This window comes from Xiphophorus hellerii, chromosome 5 (genome assembly GCF_003331165.1).
Source record: "Xiphophorus hellerii strain 12219 chromosome 5, Xiphophorus_hellerii-4.1, whole genome shotgun sequence".
Lineage (NCBI taxonomy): Eukaryota > Metazoa > Chordata > Actinopteri > Cyprinodontiformes > Poeciliidae > Xiphophorus > Xiphophorus hellerii.
Window position 1 is genome coordinate 14,096,178 of NC_045676.1, and position 15,821 is coordinate 14,111,998.

At 37.9% G+C, this 15,821-nt stretch overlaps 1 protein-coding gene across 11 annotated transcripts in view; it reads left to right on the plus strand.

Annotated features, from left to right (window-relative positions):
- Positions 1–15,821, plus strand: part of rbm47 (RNA binding motif protein 47) — a 42,746-nt gene that overhangs the window by 2,576 nt on the left and 24,349 nt on the right. Inside the window, exon 1 of one of the 11 annotated variants that reach the window (XM_032562553.1) lies at positions 14,206–14,352. The exons of the other annotated variants lie outside the window; for them this stretch is intronic. The gene's annotated coding sequence lies outside the window, so the exon portion shown is untranslated. Of the gene's footprint in view, positions 1–14,205; positions 14,353–15,821 lie in introns of those variants that run through there. 11 annotated transcript variants of the gene reach the window in all.

Below are 15,821 nucleotides of genomic sequence, written 5' to 3' on the forward strand. Positions count from 1 at the left end.
ATTTCCAATACAATCCAGAAATGTATTCAGATTCAGATGCAGCTCCACACAGTCCAATTCATGGTTCTATCAGTGGCGTTGTTTCGGAGAGACATATTTAAAAACACAAAGAAAGATCCAGAATTATAGTTAAGAAAAACTAAGAGAAAATGTAAAAGTAATAGCAGTTTTAGTTCCACCACTGGCTCTATCCAGAAAAGAGTCCCAGCACTGGGCCATGGGTTCTTTCTATGGGAAAGAAATACTAAGTTAAGGGAAATAACGACCATACACATGTCTCTGTCTGGGAAAGAGACATTTCTGAACACAGAAGCACTGAATGGAATTCCCTCCGTGTAAAATAAAATCAAAGAGCATTCACAAAGATGATGGCAGTGATAACAACGTCAGTGATGCATCTAGAATAGAGCTAAAGACAGAAGGGTGCTTTCCATAGATGATGAGGCAAAACGAGTAACATAGTTAGAGGCAGTAATATCCCTATTGATAGCCATTTCTAAAAAAAAACAAAAAACAGGGAGAGACTGTTAAATAAATGAAATACTTCATTTATCAGCTTTCATTACAATGCATAACGTGAAGGCAGGAAGGACTAATATATGTAAAACACAATGGCTGCTAAAGTCCTTCTCTTATATGAGTTTGTAGGACAAAGTTCGTGGAACATAATAGAGACAGTCAATCTTGGCTCACAGAGAATAAAACCTAAGAGTGTAAATGAGGTGTCCTACAGAGATACCATCCTGTAGTTTTTGTGAAGATGCCTCCCTACCTGGACTGAAATTGGACAATATTAGCATAAAAGGTTCTACATGTAGGTGCAGGTATGTTTCATGCTTCAGCTGTAGGTTGATTAATATTCAAGAATGACTCAATCAATGCTTATAAATTGTTTTCTTTACGACAATTTTCAAAGATGATGATTCATGTATCAGTTTTTAAACAATAACTTTGAGCCAGTTTCTTTTTTTTTACTGAGTTTGTGTGTTACATCTCTTTGGTGTTATATGAGGCAGCTTATTTGATATGTATGTTTCTATTTCAAAAGCTGTCTCCATAGCTCCTCAAGAGCCTCAGAGGTTTTCACAAAATACATTGTGACATTGCCTCCCCTACATTATGACACACTTTAGAAAGTACGACTATTTTAATGTTTTAAAAGCCTGACATTCTTTCGTTCTCCAAAGGCTGAATGAGCCTGAGGAGTATTTACTGTAAATATTTTTGCTGGTTTCTGAAAGGTGTGTGTCTGTTGAAGTGCTGGCCAGACCTGATGAGGTGGTGACACGTGGTTTCTTTGCACTACCTCATGCAAGACCAAAACTAAAAATAGAAACATGGAAAATGGCAGACTTGTGACACTTTTTTACTCAAACGATTCTGTCTTGGCGTCCCCTCCTCATTAAAGCCACGGCGAATTGTGTAAATAGGTCCGAAATGTTTTCAAAAAACTATGGCATTAAAGATTGAATCTATATTTGAGCAGTTTTATCAGTATGGCTTTAATGGCAAATCGTGTTTGGGCTGTTATTGGTTTCAGGAAGGCGAGACCAGTGACTGAAGCAGATTCAAACAGAAAGAAAATGTGACATTTCTTTTGTTTTTTTAGAAACGCGACTTAGAATATTGTTTAACAAACCTCAAACATAAGGAAGAGAAACAGCTTAAACGGCATGAATTAGAGGCAAACAGACACGTAGTATACAATCATGCCACATGATCATCCCAAGCTGAATATGAGGAAGCACAGATTTAGTGTGCTGTGCGACAAAGCCATAAACCAAATCCAGAAACTCCGGGGCAGAAATCCAGAGCTGTACCGCGTACAGAAACTCATGCAGCTCAGGCAGAGAAGGGGACATGTTAGCACTATTGTGCTGTTTATGAAACACCTGTAACCAGATCTGATCTCCTCTCCCTCTCTCCTTCTCTCCAATTCTTTCTGTTTGTCACAAACACACACATACCTGGAGAGCACAATGGCCACATTCTTCCCCACTGTCTACCCCCCCACCTTCCTCTTTAGCTCCCATCTGACCGGGCCAAACACAGAGTAGCAGCAAGACGAAAAGGAAGTAAAACTGGTCAAAATTACTGTTGCGTGATGTGTTACGAAAAGGCTTAATATTTAAAGTGTGCTCATTTGCAACAGGAAATATATCAGACTATGAGGAATTTAAAGCTCCCTTTCGATAAAAACACAAAACAAGTATTAGGACAGATAAAAAAAATGTAATTCTTTTAAAGAGGTAAATACGTATACAGCTCTGGAAAAATTTAAGAGACCTCTTCACTGAATCCCTTTGAAAACCTCATGGTTATTCCACCAAATATTGATTTCTGAAACATTAGTATTGTTGTTTCTAGATGAATATGAACTTGTTTTCTTTGCATTATTTGAAGTTTGAAAGCACTGCATCTTTTTTTGTTATTTTGACCATTTCTTATTTTCTGCAAATAAATACAAAATTTTTGCTTTGAATTTCGGAAATGAATTGTCAGTAGTTTATATAATAAAAAAATCAATGTTCATTTTACTCAAACATATACCTATGAAAAGTAAAATCAGAGAAACTGATAATTTAAGTGGTTTTTAAAAAAAATTTCAGAGCTGTATTTATTCCCTTTCTACTGACCTTGCAGAAGCGTGTGTTGTCAGTCCTACATTTTGTTCAGGAGGACATGTTTGTTTGGCTTTTTCGATAGTATAACGTTCATTTTTACAGATAAAAAAAAATATTTTATGCCAAACTGTCTGGTTTTGAGTAAGACAAACTGAAGAGAGTTTTTTTTTATTATTATTTGGGAATCAATAATTTTAGTAAGAACTATAAATAGCTGTCTTCCATGTCAAATGCTCTGTTGACCAATTTATACACCCTTCCTTGTCTATCTGCGCACTTAAAATTCTTTGCAAAACATAATTTCATATGTACCAGAAACTGGATCTGTCGACTTGTTTCAACAAACATCCTGTTGAAGTTTATACTGCAAATAGCAGTCATGGATTACAGATTTCCGGTACTCATTAAGACTAATAATAAAAAAAATCTTATTTAAATGAGGCTTTGGTTTCCATTTTTGATTTATGTTCAGATCTGGACTTTGCTATGTTTGCATTTCTGCTAGCGTACACCGTTTTTATGGAGGAGGTTTTCCTAAAAAGGTTCCTCATGACTTTACATTGATATGATGATAATTCATTTATTCATCTGGAGGGTTCCTAGAACGCAGAGTAGAAATCTAATCAACACTTTACTAAAGCCAGTTTCAACCCTCTGTTGCTCCACTAAGATGAGACATTGTGTAACTTAATGTTCCTCTGTGAATGTGGCGGCTCGATTGAGTGTGTAAACAGGTGACATCCACTCTGCCAAGGCTGGATCAACACTCCCCATCCCCTGTTTTTCCTCAGTCCCCTTTCCGCTGTTCAACCTTCGACCCCTGCGTAACCCCTGCGCCCCCCGGTGCGGTGACACCAGTGAACTCTCCATCCTCTCCTCTCGTCCTGCACCCCTCCTTTTCTCCCTCCTCGCTCCTCTAGCCTGTTCAAGCCCTAATGCTCTTATTATGCTTCATTTCACTGTAAGTTGTATAAGTCACCTCTGCAGGAGAAAATGAGCGTACCAGAAAACAGGACCTTCTTTACGTACCCATGCATATAGGCCGGCACTGCTCTGTGGCAGCTGTTGCTAATATTTCCAATTATTTCCTTTTTTAATTAATTCTAAAGTAAGTCAGGTGATACAAAATCTATTTTCCCCAAGTACATTAACATTTACCCATTAAAAACTTCTTAGATCTTTCTATGGCAGGTTAAAGACACTCAATGTTGACATTGATATTATGCTAATTTTATGGCTTTCTTATGATGGATTTGAACTTTTACTTTTCAATGAACCACTTCAAGTATTTTTTTTTAAAGAATGTAGTGAAAAGGTTTGAATTCATGTTGCTTTTTCTGAACTCCAGACATGGTTAAAAATGATTCATACAGCTCAAATATACTTACACCCATATTAATACTTGGTTAAACATTCTACAGCAAACTGGGGGGAAACACACTTCTTATAGCCATCGATAAGCTTCTGACATAATTCCATCTGGATATTTGACTGATGTTCTTATCAGAATTGGTAGACTTCATTTTAACTGGTTGGTCTTCAAACAGGGTCAACAAATTCCCAATACGAGTCAAGACAGAGAAATTATCTTTAGACTGCTTTATCTATTAGATCCTGTTTTGATCTCTGCTGGGGGATCATTGTCCTGTTAGCACACCTAGCTGTCAGCAAGATTCATGTCATGACTGTGGTAGAGGTGTGGACCCAAAATGCAGCTGGCTGGAGACGTAATGTGGAGTTTTAATATGAAAATTTAATACAAAAAAATGAAGAAAACTTCCAAATGTGAACAAACCAAGGGAGCGCAAAGAATCCAAAAAACCAATCAAAACTGAAGACTTGAGTGGATCATAGACAAACAGGTGGTAAACAACAGAGAAAACAAAAACAGAGTGACGAGCAAAGTGATGAGACAGACTGGTGAGTTGTGACTGAGCTAGAGGAGCTTAAATACTGGGAGGCAGCAAATGAAACAATGGGCCTAGCTAGATGAGATAACTGATTGCAGGTGTGAGTAGTTGGCACAGGAGCTAGCTGAGGCGCGGGGAGAAGGTGGCACAGGGAAGCTAAGGAGATATACTGGAGAATACAAAGAGGAGGAAACACCAGGGAGCTGAAAATACTCCTAATACTAAAGAAACAGTAAGACTAAACTAGAAGAGATAAAAAGTAATTTTCCATTTTACCAATGTGTTTCCTCCTACTAGAAGTCATGTCAATGTTTTGAAGGAAGTTAGTCAAGAGTACTGATTGGATTTGAAAAAGAATCTGTGGAGGAAGATTAGGGTGATGACAGGGAGGTCTTCCAACCTCTACAAGTTGGAGCTCATCACCAAAGATAAACCCTTAGAAATATTAACATTTATAAGAAGTGTTTGATGTCAATAGAGGTTTCTCCATTGATTACTCAGAAGGGTTTGTTTATTTTATTTAAAAATATAGAATACATATTAATACTGTTAATTGAGAGATCCTTGCCTCATTTCCTGCCAGAAACAAGCTTGTTGGTTCAGTGCTAATCACTTTTAATGTGCATCTCGGCAGGGTGTGAATAATTTTGGGCTTAACTGTATGTAAAGCTCTGACCAGCGCTGTGCACACATCCTCAGATTTCTGCCGGCTGTTCTCAGAGACACTCTCCTATGCATACCTGTTGCTCCACACAATAGCCCAGTTGTCCAGACAGCTGGCCGTGGCAAGGTGTGTCAGCATGTGTGATTTGATTCTGGTTTGGAGAAGAAGTAAATACGGATGGTATGTGTGTGTGTATGTGCTTGAAAGCGAGCAGCTCCAAAGGGAAGAAACTTCACACTGTACGACTCGGCCTTTCATGATAAGGTTTCACTCACAAGCACACATATTGCCTCCCTGGGCTGTGCCAGAATGGAATGTTCCATATGGTGTATCGGACTATGAACCCGTTCACAAAACTGATACAGAGTAGTCACATGGAGGCCGCTCTTGTACACCCCAACACACTCATCTTATGCACACTCTGGTTCATCATTTTCTCTCTCATCAGTCTCTTCCATGTTTCTCCTCTGGCCCGTTCCCACACTCCTGTCTTTTGTTGGGTTAGCGGCGTCAGTGTGCAGGCGGGGCGACGGGTGTATTACACACAGCTTTGGTTTCTCAGGATGATTTCATTTTATTTTGGGTCTTAAAACACCTGACTGTGAGGTTTGCGTGACATCGTTTAGCAGTTCTGCCTTTGTGCGTCCCTGTTGGGGCGTTAGCCTGAGTTCACGGCCGCTGAATTCTAGCAGCTTTTCATTCAGCTCTTATCGGCCGGCTATACTTTCCCCTTCTCACCTTACTGGAGGTGGGTGTGAGAGGCTTTTAGGTGAGCGGCGTTGGAGAACATTTTGTCTTTCCAAGTAGCAGGGGATGGCAAAGACCATAGGTTTGCGAAAAGATAAAATCCTTGTAAATTTAAACACAAGTGCATGAATAATGAAGAATATTCTGTAATGTAAGGAACACAAATGTGGTAAGATAAACTTTTAGGAGTTAAATTAATTGCTAAAAGAATAAAAGAGAATGTGGGAGCCTATTTGCAATTCCCCAGAACATTAGGCATTCAAGGGTGTGTCGTGGAAAAAAGTAAAAATCCTATTGCTCATGTATGCAAAATAATGTAATAGTAATTCTATGGACTGTACAAAATATGCGTTTCAGGAGAAAATAAATATTGTGACTCATTTATTTGAGTTTCTAAGCAAGTCTGATTGTTTCATGGTGGGCTATAATTTCTTTCACACATATCCATCTTCTTTTCATTTTCCATTTTTAATGCTATCCTTTTCCACTAAATCTGATTATCCTGACAAGCTTTCTGTCTAGATGAAACCTAAACTATCCAAGCGAGTTATTTACAGAAACCAGGAAAGCGTTCCTGGAAAGAGCTTCATACATTTTTACATTCTAGGTTACACTTCCACCTACAATTCTTTACAACTATTGTGCTATTATGCTATAATGACCTGGAGGTCTTAGACAACTTATTTCAGTTCATAGTGTAATGTTTCCACAATCAGGCTCTATTGTCGCCTGATCTTTTCATTCAGTGACTTGTGATTGCCTCCAGCTGTCAGAGGGCCACAGGGGGGTTGCATCCTGAACAGATCACCAGTTCAGCACAAACCCACAAAGTGACACTCACTGTGGCTGATTGGCTTGACTTTGATATTTTTGGACTGTGAGAGTAAGCAAGAAAATTATGATAAAACTGGGCTTGGTCTGCATGTCGCAGAATCATAGATGAATTTGAACAAACACGTCAGTAATTAAATCTGATTGTGCTGTAATTTGCATCTACAGTGTTTTGCAAAAGTATTTACAGCCTTTAAACTTTCCCACTGTTTGTTATGTTACATTACGTCCACAAACTTCACTGTATTTAATTGGGAAAAAAATCGTGAAACATTTTTTTGTTGCTGTTTTTTTGTGTGTATTTGTTTTCAGTCCCACCAGGTCAATTAATACTTTATAGAACCACCTCTCACTGCAGTCACAGTGGCAGATCTTTAAGTTTATTTCTACTGCAGCTTCTCTCATCTAGAAACTAAATGTTTGTCCTTCTTTGCAAAATGACTCAAACTCAGTCAGTCTGAAGAGAGTGTCAGGAAACAAGTATTTTAAAGTTTCAGCAAATGGGCTAAACATCTGCAGACGCAAAATATCAGAGTATTTTTGCAATACGGCCACATTAATGCGTACAAACACACTCATATTTCAATTAGTTTGGGGATAAGTGCCTTGCCTTCTTTCAAGGAAGAAGTTGGAACTGAACCCACAATTGCTTTTTCCACTAAGCCACAGCCATTCCACAGAGAAATTAATTAGCCCATTAGCAAGCTTTCTAATTGGATTTACCTCCGGAGTTTTACTGGGTCATTTCAAGCACATCCCCACAGTATGATGTTGCCACCACCATACGTTACTTCAACGTACTGTACTGTGGGATTAGAATACGTTTAAAATAATGAAAAAATGAAAATAAGGTTTTGTTTTTACTTTTCTTGTGTTTGAATGATTTAGAACTGAGATGGGTGTGTCTGTGCTTTATTTTTGTCTTGAGGTCATCCTCTCATTTTGCCACAAAATGAAAAAAAAATGCAAGGAATAATTTGCATTTTATGAAATTGCAGTAATACAAAACACAAACAGTGAAAACAAGCGCCCATCTACAAATTTATTTGCTAATTTTCACATAAACTCTGTTGAAATTTTAGCTAAATTTAGCATCCTTTACTTCATGAGGCCTCCATTTGTCACATGATAATTAGGATTATTTCCCGGTACAGGGAGTTAGGAGAGTCATCTACGTTGACGTTAAGGTGGTTAGTGGTTATTGGGCAGAAAATAAGCAGCTGCACTGCGGTTTACATGTCATCAGCATGACAGCTTTTTGTTGTCCTCAAGTTTTTGAGCTGCTTCAGTGATTTTCCTCCCTATCTCTGCGGCACTGCCTTCCTCCTTCCTTTTCTCCTTGACCTTGGCGGTGACTGTAGCACAGAAATGCACACGCTGTGCCTTGTCCTCTGCTGGTTAGCGACAGGCCACATGACTGCATGTAGAGCGAGCGTCAGCTGACTGACTTCTAGGCAAAAAGGGGAAACGTCTTTCATCAGAATGAAGGAAGGGGGAAAAAATGAGATCTCATTGTCTTGTATGTGTGTGGCAGGATGGCAGAGAGGTCTCGTTTTTGTGCTGAGTCATTTTGCTAATCAGAGGAGCAACTCTGGAATTGGCTGACAGGAGTTACGGGATTTCTTGTTGCTGGTTTTGCTGAGAAAGTGCTTAACAAGAGCAGAGCTGAAGATTTTCTGTCAGTTCAAAGTTTTACTAAGAATGATTGCTGTAAGTGATATGTTTGAACATTTTGTTTGAACACAACTGGCAATCTAGAAGAAGCTTTTCTGCATCCTGTGCCCCCCTCCTCTCTCATACTAACACATAGTTTTAGTCACAGACAAATTATTTCTAACATATTTTACGTGTGTCGCATCTGAAGCGTATTAGAAGGCTGTTCGAATGGCGTCACAATGAGACCCAGAACCTCTGATGCTCACGTATAAGGCATCACTGAGTTTAATGAATGGTTGATCTCTTTTGTCTTGGAAGAAATTTTTTACATTTTGCCCAGCTGTGGCCTTCTAGCCGATCTCACGTGTCTTGCAGGCCTAACACACACATTCCATTTAATTTCTGTTTTTGTTTTCAGTAAAAGGAGTACAGCCTATAAAGTTTACAGACAATATAGAGGAGTCACCCCTCACCTGTGACATTGTTTCAGTTACTGTCTCTTTATTTTGGGTTGAAATATGCTTATCTAATGATGGTGTGTTTGACTAGTGCTGAGGAGGACTGCCTTAAATTAAATAGTTAATGTGTCGTGATGTCCACTGGAGAACTAATTTAGATTTCTTTGAACACAGATTACATATTTTCAAATAGAATTACGAGCGGGTCAGTATTCCTGAGTTTTTGTTTTATTCTGCAATCCACATAGGCCTACATTTCTGAATTTTTCTCTCTGAAATTTTTTATCAGGGTCAGATTTTCAGGACAAAACCTTGAAAATGTTAAAGTATTTGAGTGATCTGTATGTTTCACAAATTACAAACAAGAGAAGGACAATTCAGGAGTGTTGAGGGACTAGTGCACTTTTTTTCATCTAAATTAATTTAGATTAGTTGATTTTAAAATCTATAACACATGCCAAATCAAAACCGAATTATCCAAAAGACTCTTTAAACCCCAGTTTGCAAAATGTCATAATGTTTTTGACTTTGTTTTTGTGAAAGTTAAATAAATAGCAGTTTAGTTTCAGTCCTTTCTTTTTTAGCATTAACAGATGTAGCTTATAATCCTGATGTAGAATTGAGGCAATAAAATGTCCTGTTTTTATTTTTGAAAGACTGTGCATTAGTTTGTGGGTTCTCAGTAGCTAATAAGAAAATCTAAATCCAGATGGGCAAAGTGCTAAACGTAGGCACAGAAGAAAAAAGTCAAAGATCAATCACATTATCTAAAATCTATAGTAAAACATTTGGATATTTATTTTAATTAAAATTTACTTATAGAAAATGAAATAGGTTTGGAAGCCCAAACACCTTTCTAGCCTCAGTGTTCATATTTCTATAGTTATCCAGACTTTGAACATATCAAAAGGAAATTCCATATTTTCTGAGATGTCATAAGACCTGATGTGTTGGTGTGTGTCTGCTTTGCACCTGGAACACGTTTTGTATTCCTGTCATGCATGTGCAATCAGTTGATAATTAGCGTCCCCATTCTTGCTGCTGACAATAGGGAGAGTATTTTACATGCTTTATGAGGGAGTGCACTCTAATGTGTCCCACACCTGAATTTAGACGATTCTCTGCTTCTGATTGGTTGGGAGGTGGCGAAAGGAGGAATCATGTTCCCTTCATGCAAGAGCTGGCATTTAAAATAATTTTCTATAATCATGGGAGAGTCGGCAGTAAGAAAATGTGATTATGTGACTGTATCAAATGTTAGGGTCAGCCTGCCCAAACAGGAGTCAGCACAATAATCACTACGTTGAATTAATTATCTTTTTTTTTAGAAATATATAATTGATTTATGTAAAATGTTTAATTGTCTGCATAATTAATCAGAATACTCAACAATCAAGACAGATAAACAGTTGCATGAGTACCTGGATATGAAATAGCTTGGTTATACAAAGTGGAAGGAAGCGGAGAACTGAAGAAATGTTCTGTATATGGAAATAATCATTTAATTTTAGTTGTGTTCTGCCAACTCCCATCACAGTTAAAGAGCGTCTTATTGGCACAACTTCTTCGTTCTTGTTCTTACTGGACACCAAGATTTGTTGTCTTTTACAGAGCAGTTGAAGTTTCTATTTAATGCCAAATATGCATTTAAAACACTCTCTGGGACTGATGGAGTATTCTGATTCGAAGCATTTGTAACCACATGAAGTCCATTCGAGCCGTGTTTCAAAGGCATACAGAAATCATGCTGCTATTAAAGAATATTTTCCCGTTTTTGTGAACTGTGAGGAGTTTTGATGGTAAACAAGAGGCTGCCACCAGCATCAGCCTGTGCTCTGTTTGTGTACATCTTTCATGGTTCATAGGAGACCTGCAGGGCCAGTCCCTCCACGTCTCTGTTAACACGGAGCTGATGGCTTGATATCTGCCCTACTGTTATGTTCAAATCAGCATTTTCCTGATTTACGTCACACAAAGGCACCATTTTTGAATGCTATACATGTTTACCAAATGTCTTTCTTTTCTAATTTTCTTACTTTGAAACTGGAATCTTTTCTTTAGATTGTCGTTGGAAACTCTAATCCAAGTCAATGTCTAGAACAGCTTCTATTCTGCAGCTTTTAGGTGCATCCCATCTTCAACACACCTGAATTAAAAGGCATACTTGGCTCATCAGTGTGTCATTCAGCTATGCAGACGGCTGGTAATGAGTTGCAGGGTAGTAGCTCACCAGGATTAGATCTGGGCATGACGAACTGGAACCTAAAACCTTGTTAATCATGACTAGTTTGCTGCTGGCACACTGACAGCCAAGGTATTTATTCATAAAATCAAAACTGCCCTAATACACATTTGCTCAAATATCAGCCCAGGTATATAAAAAGTTTGTAACCAAGCCATGTTTTACTTTATCGTACCAGGTTTTACAATAAGAGTTAGTTAGCACTTCTATTACTTCTATTAGTCAAGGGTAAGGTCTAAGTAACGGCTGAAAAAAATGCTAACGCTTTACACAGTTTGCAAACATTTAGACTGCTGAAGGAAATGCAATAAAACTTACACTGATAGGATAGCAACTCTTTATACTTAGGATATTTACTTACTGCTCTGCCTACCTTTAAACCTTTCAAATGTTGACCACTGGGATAGGCTACAGTCCGATTTTTGAAAAAGAAAAAAAAAATGAAATAAAAATTACTTGCAGATTGTTAAGTAGAAATATAAACAAGAAAAAAATGTTGACGGTAGGCAGTGGTACTATTGATAATATAAACACAACAAAACGTTGCTAGTTCATCTCTTGAAGTAAATGTTACATGTTATCTTCCATTAATCACGTTTTCCAGTTTACAGCATAGATGTTGTTGCAAAAAGATTAGGCTGAACCTGAAACCATGTAGAGAAACTGTGGCGCCCACCATTAGTCATTTGACTAATTTGGTTTCCAGCTCATGCCAAATTTAAACCAAAAATGTGTAAAGAAAGTTCAACCTTTCAGGTTTAGGTTTACAGGTAGTTTTCCATTTTGGAGTTATCTTTGTTTAATAAAATGGTAAAGTAGTGAAATGGTGTTCTGCACTGGAGGGCAGATTTTAGTCATTTTATAACTTGCTAGAGGCCGGATTATTTATACACTAAAGGCATGAAGTTAATTGAGAGTGCCTTTAGTGGAATGCTTAGAATGCTTTTTGATGTTTTAATCCAGTATATTTTTGTGGGTTTTTTTTTTTTGCTCAGGACAGACAAACACCAATAACTGAAGATGATATGCAGGTCTAAGCAAAAAAGAAAAAAAGAAAAAAGGTCTTCACTGAGAGTGCATGTATGCGTCTTCCCTCTTGTTTTATGGTGTGCAGACCATAAGTCATTGTGATGCTTGTATCCTTCGTAGCCAGCCTGTAACGTAGCTTTATGATTCTGAACGGCCTTCACTTCAGGCACCTCAGGCCGTGCCGTAGAGAGATTTCATCATTTAAAACTTTGAACGGTTTATCTACACAGTTTATGGAAGTGCGCAGCAAAAACAGTGCCGCTCACTGATTACTTGTCCTTCATTAACAGAGTTGTTGGTTAATACGTTACTAAGGATCAGCAAACACACACTTACATTGGTAGCGTTGCACCCCATCTGATAGCTGTTCAGGGTCCTGTTCTCTTCAGGGTTGTTTGAGGTTATGTACACTTCCACACATTGTCAGTCCTTCCTATTCTCTCTGACGCTTGCTGTGTTTCTGGTCTGTATAACCGCAATGTGACAGCTTTGGACTGGTTTGCATTATCCCGCTATTTGCTGAATTCCCCAGTATGTGACCACCAAAAGGCCTTCCAGGTTTTATTTAGCACAACAGAATAGGATCTATCTAAAATTTTTGAATGCAGCTTAGGAATCCGACTTACCTATGAGTGTATGTTTTTATTAGGGTTAGAAACAGTTGAAACTGGATCCCCCAGTATAGAATAGCATAACTATCATTTTATCCCCAGAAAAGAGCAATTTTTTAAAGGATGACTACACACATAAATGTACAGTCATGCTCCTGTTGCTGATGTTTGAACAGTTCAAAAGCTAAGCTAATGCTAGTATGTTTATTGTCCGTTAATTATGACTCAGTTCTGCTCACAACGTTTCAGTGCAGTTGCTCTTAATCATTAGCGGAGAAGAATTACATCACTTTGTCCTCCTACTTCATAAACTTAGCACATTACTTTGAACGTTTCTGTTTTAATAAGTTTCCTCCATAGGTGGAGCTTTCCTAAAGCACTGTGCTGTCACTAGGAAAATCTACAGCGGCAAACAGAAACAACTACGCTGTAAAACAAAAAAAGGACAAGCTATTTACACCTTTGGTGGAGTATTTTTCATTACCTTAATTTAAAACATATGGAGATGCATATGTTAAAAGTGCAACATTTGCAATAAATTCATAACCATATTTATTTTAATGCAATGTTTTTTCTAATGTTCACGCTAATCTGGTATTAGCATGTGTCCTGGCTAATCAAATTAAAAGAAAAAAACTTTAACAAAGACTATTCACATGTGGCATTAAAACCCATCCTGAGTGGTCAGATCAGTTACCTGGTTTACATCTAAATAAACATGTTTATTTATGTTGATACTTATCATCACAGATTCATTTTACCACTTGAACCACATCATTTCTTAGACATCAACATAGCTGAGATTCATCTCTTATGAATATTAGTTCACTTCACTCTTAGTTTAGTGAAGCTATTTCATTCAGTCTATGACGGTTTACCTGTCAGACTTAACAGACCCAAGATATGAGGGACAGAGACTGTTACTCATGAATCAGCATTGCAGTAAAAACAGCTGACTGGTTATTTTTGGAAATTTCTTAGGTTATGTATTTGTGTGACTGAACATTCCTGAGACTGCAAACTTTGCTTTACCATCAAGGACTGGAAGTTACTGTGGGTTTAGATTGAGGCAACTCTACTACACACCAAGTATGCTACGCTACGCTATGTCGTGGTACAGTGAAATCAGTAAGCTAGTAGTAGTTATCCTAGTAGTTAAATGTCAGATTAGACATATTAAGAGTAGTATTGTGGCTGATTTTAACTGCAATGCGAAACATTGTGATTATTCCTCTCCATTTTCCTGATTATCACAAACCCGTCACACCCTGTGCCCTTTCATCCCTTTACCTTCTCTTTTGTCCGATTCCTTATCAGGTGAGCAAACGGGATATTGAAGGAGGGAGTAAAAGGTGGGGGTTACCTGTGCTGAGTGGCCCCACCTCTCCTCCTCTGGCCACTGAGAAGGGTAAACTCAAAACCACCTTCGCTTACCTCTGCACTCTGCCTGTCAACACCCAGCTAGGTGAATGGATAGAGATAGAGAAAGTTTTTGACAAGCGTGTGTGGATTGCCAGTAAAATAAAACACACAGGCTGCGTCTCCTTGGCTCACCCTTCAGTATCTGCACCAGGATAAAGGTAAAGTGTTAATACTGGCCTTAAAATATGTTTCTAGCTTTTTGACTCCTTTACATTGCTTGTCTTGTTCAAATTGCTGCTTCTCATTGTGTGTGAAGATTAACTACTTTTTGCCTTGAAAGATTTTTTTTGACCTCTTTATTAAAACCACCTCAACATTTGACTGTAGGTTGTGTGTCTGACCACAAACTCTTTCTTTAAATATCTGGTATTGTTTGACTCATCCATTGTTAGGAAAAAACTCCAGCTACTTGCCTTAAGAAGTTTACCCGACATGCCTGTTTTACCAGCTCACTGTAGCCATGCTGATTGCAAACAAAGGCAATCAGTGATGGGAAGGGTGATCAAGGAGTCTTTGCAATGAAACCAGTGGAACCAGTGGAGTGGCATGACGTGTGTGTTCAGGGTGGGGGATAAAAATAAATGCTTCAGCGACTACACAGAGAAGTTACTATTGTCGCCTTCATTCTTCCGGGTTGTTGTTCATATAATATGTGGACTTTTGCCCCGATGAGGTGAGCTGTGTGTTTAGTGTGTGCATGTGATCTGGATCTTCGCTCATTCACTGCAGAAGTGTTCAGTGCTAGAAATGCAATGATAAATAGTTTCTTCTTAATGATCTGATTTACTTTTTTTATGCTGATGAAAGAAAAAATAGGCTACATAAGCCATTCCTGGAGCTCAACTTGATTTGCTGTGTTTGTCAACAGGGTGGGCCCGAATGTGAAGAAAGGTTGGCTCACTCATCAGCCTAGAAGGAGGTGGAAATAAAAAAAAGGTCACAGGCAGTCAAGTTTTTGATGAATGTTTTAATCTTGCTAGTTTATTTCACACCAGAAGGATTCGTGGAATAATTTTTGGACAGGATACCCTCCTATCTAAATAGAATAAAAGTCAGAACTATTTCTGAAATCAGTTTGTAATATTGTTTAAAACTTCAGGGACATTCTGCGCTTTATAGAAACGGATCAAAAGGCTACACAAAATAAAATCTGATATTTTAAACCAATTTCACACATTTGTTCTGATCCATCACTGGACCGTGGCAATACATTCAGCTCACAAGACAAGGTGATTCACAATATTAGATGAGCGAGGAGACAGTATGAGCCAGTATTTTCAATGAGGCTAACAAAAACACTACATTTTTTTGTTCTTTTTTTTTTAAAAAAGAGTACATATTTCAAACAGCTGCATTTTAATGAAGAATCAAATCCAGATTTCACAAGTCGTCATATTGCAGATTTTATGCTTGTTTAATTCTAAGGTGGAATTATTCATTCTACCTTTTTCAGGAACAGAATAAATATTTCTTAAATTGTATTTAAAGAATCCGTATTCTTTGCGAAAATCAACTTTGATTAGTTTGATGCAAATCAGAAAACTTTGTTTTGGTTCTAATGTTAGCAATACTTGCCAATGCCACTTTATTTTGCGACATGTTATAATTTAAAACACTAAAGAAACAT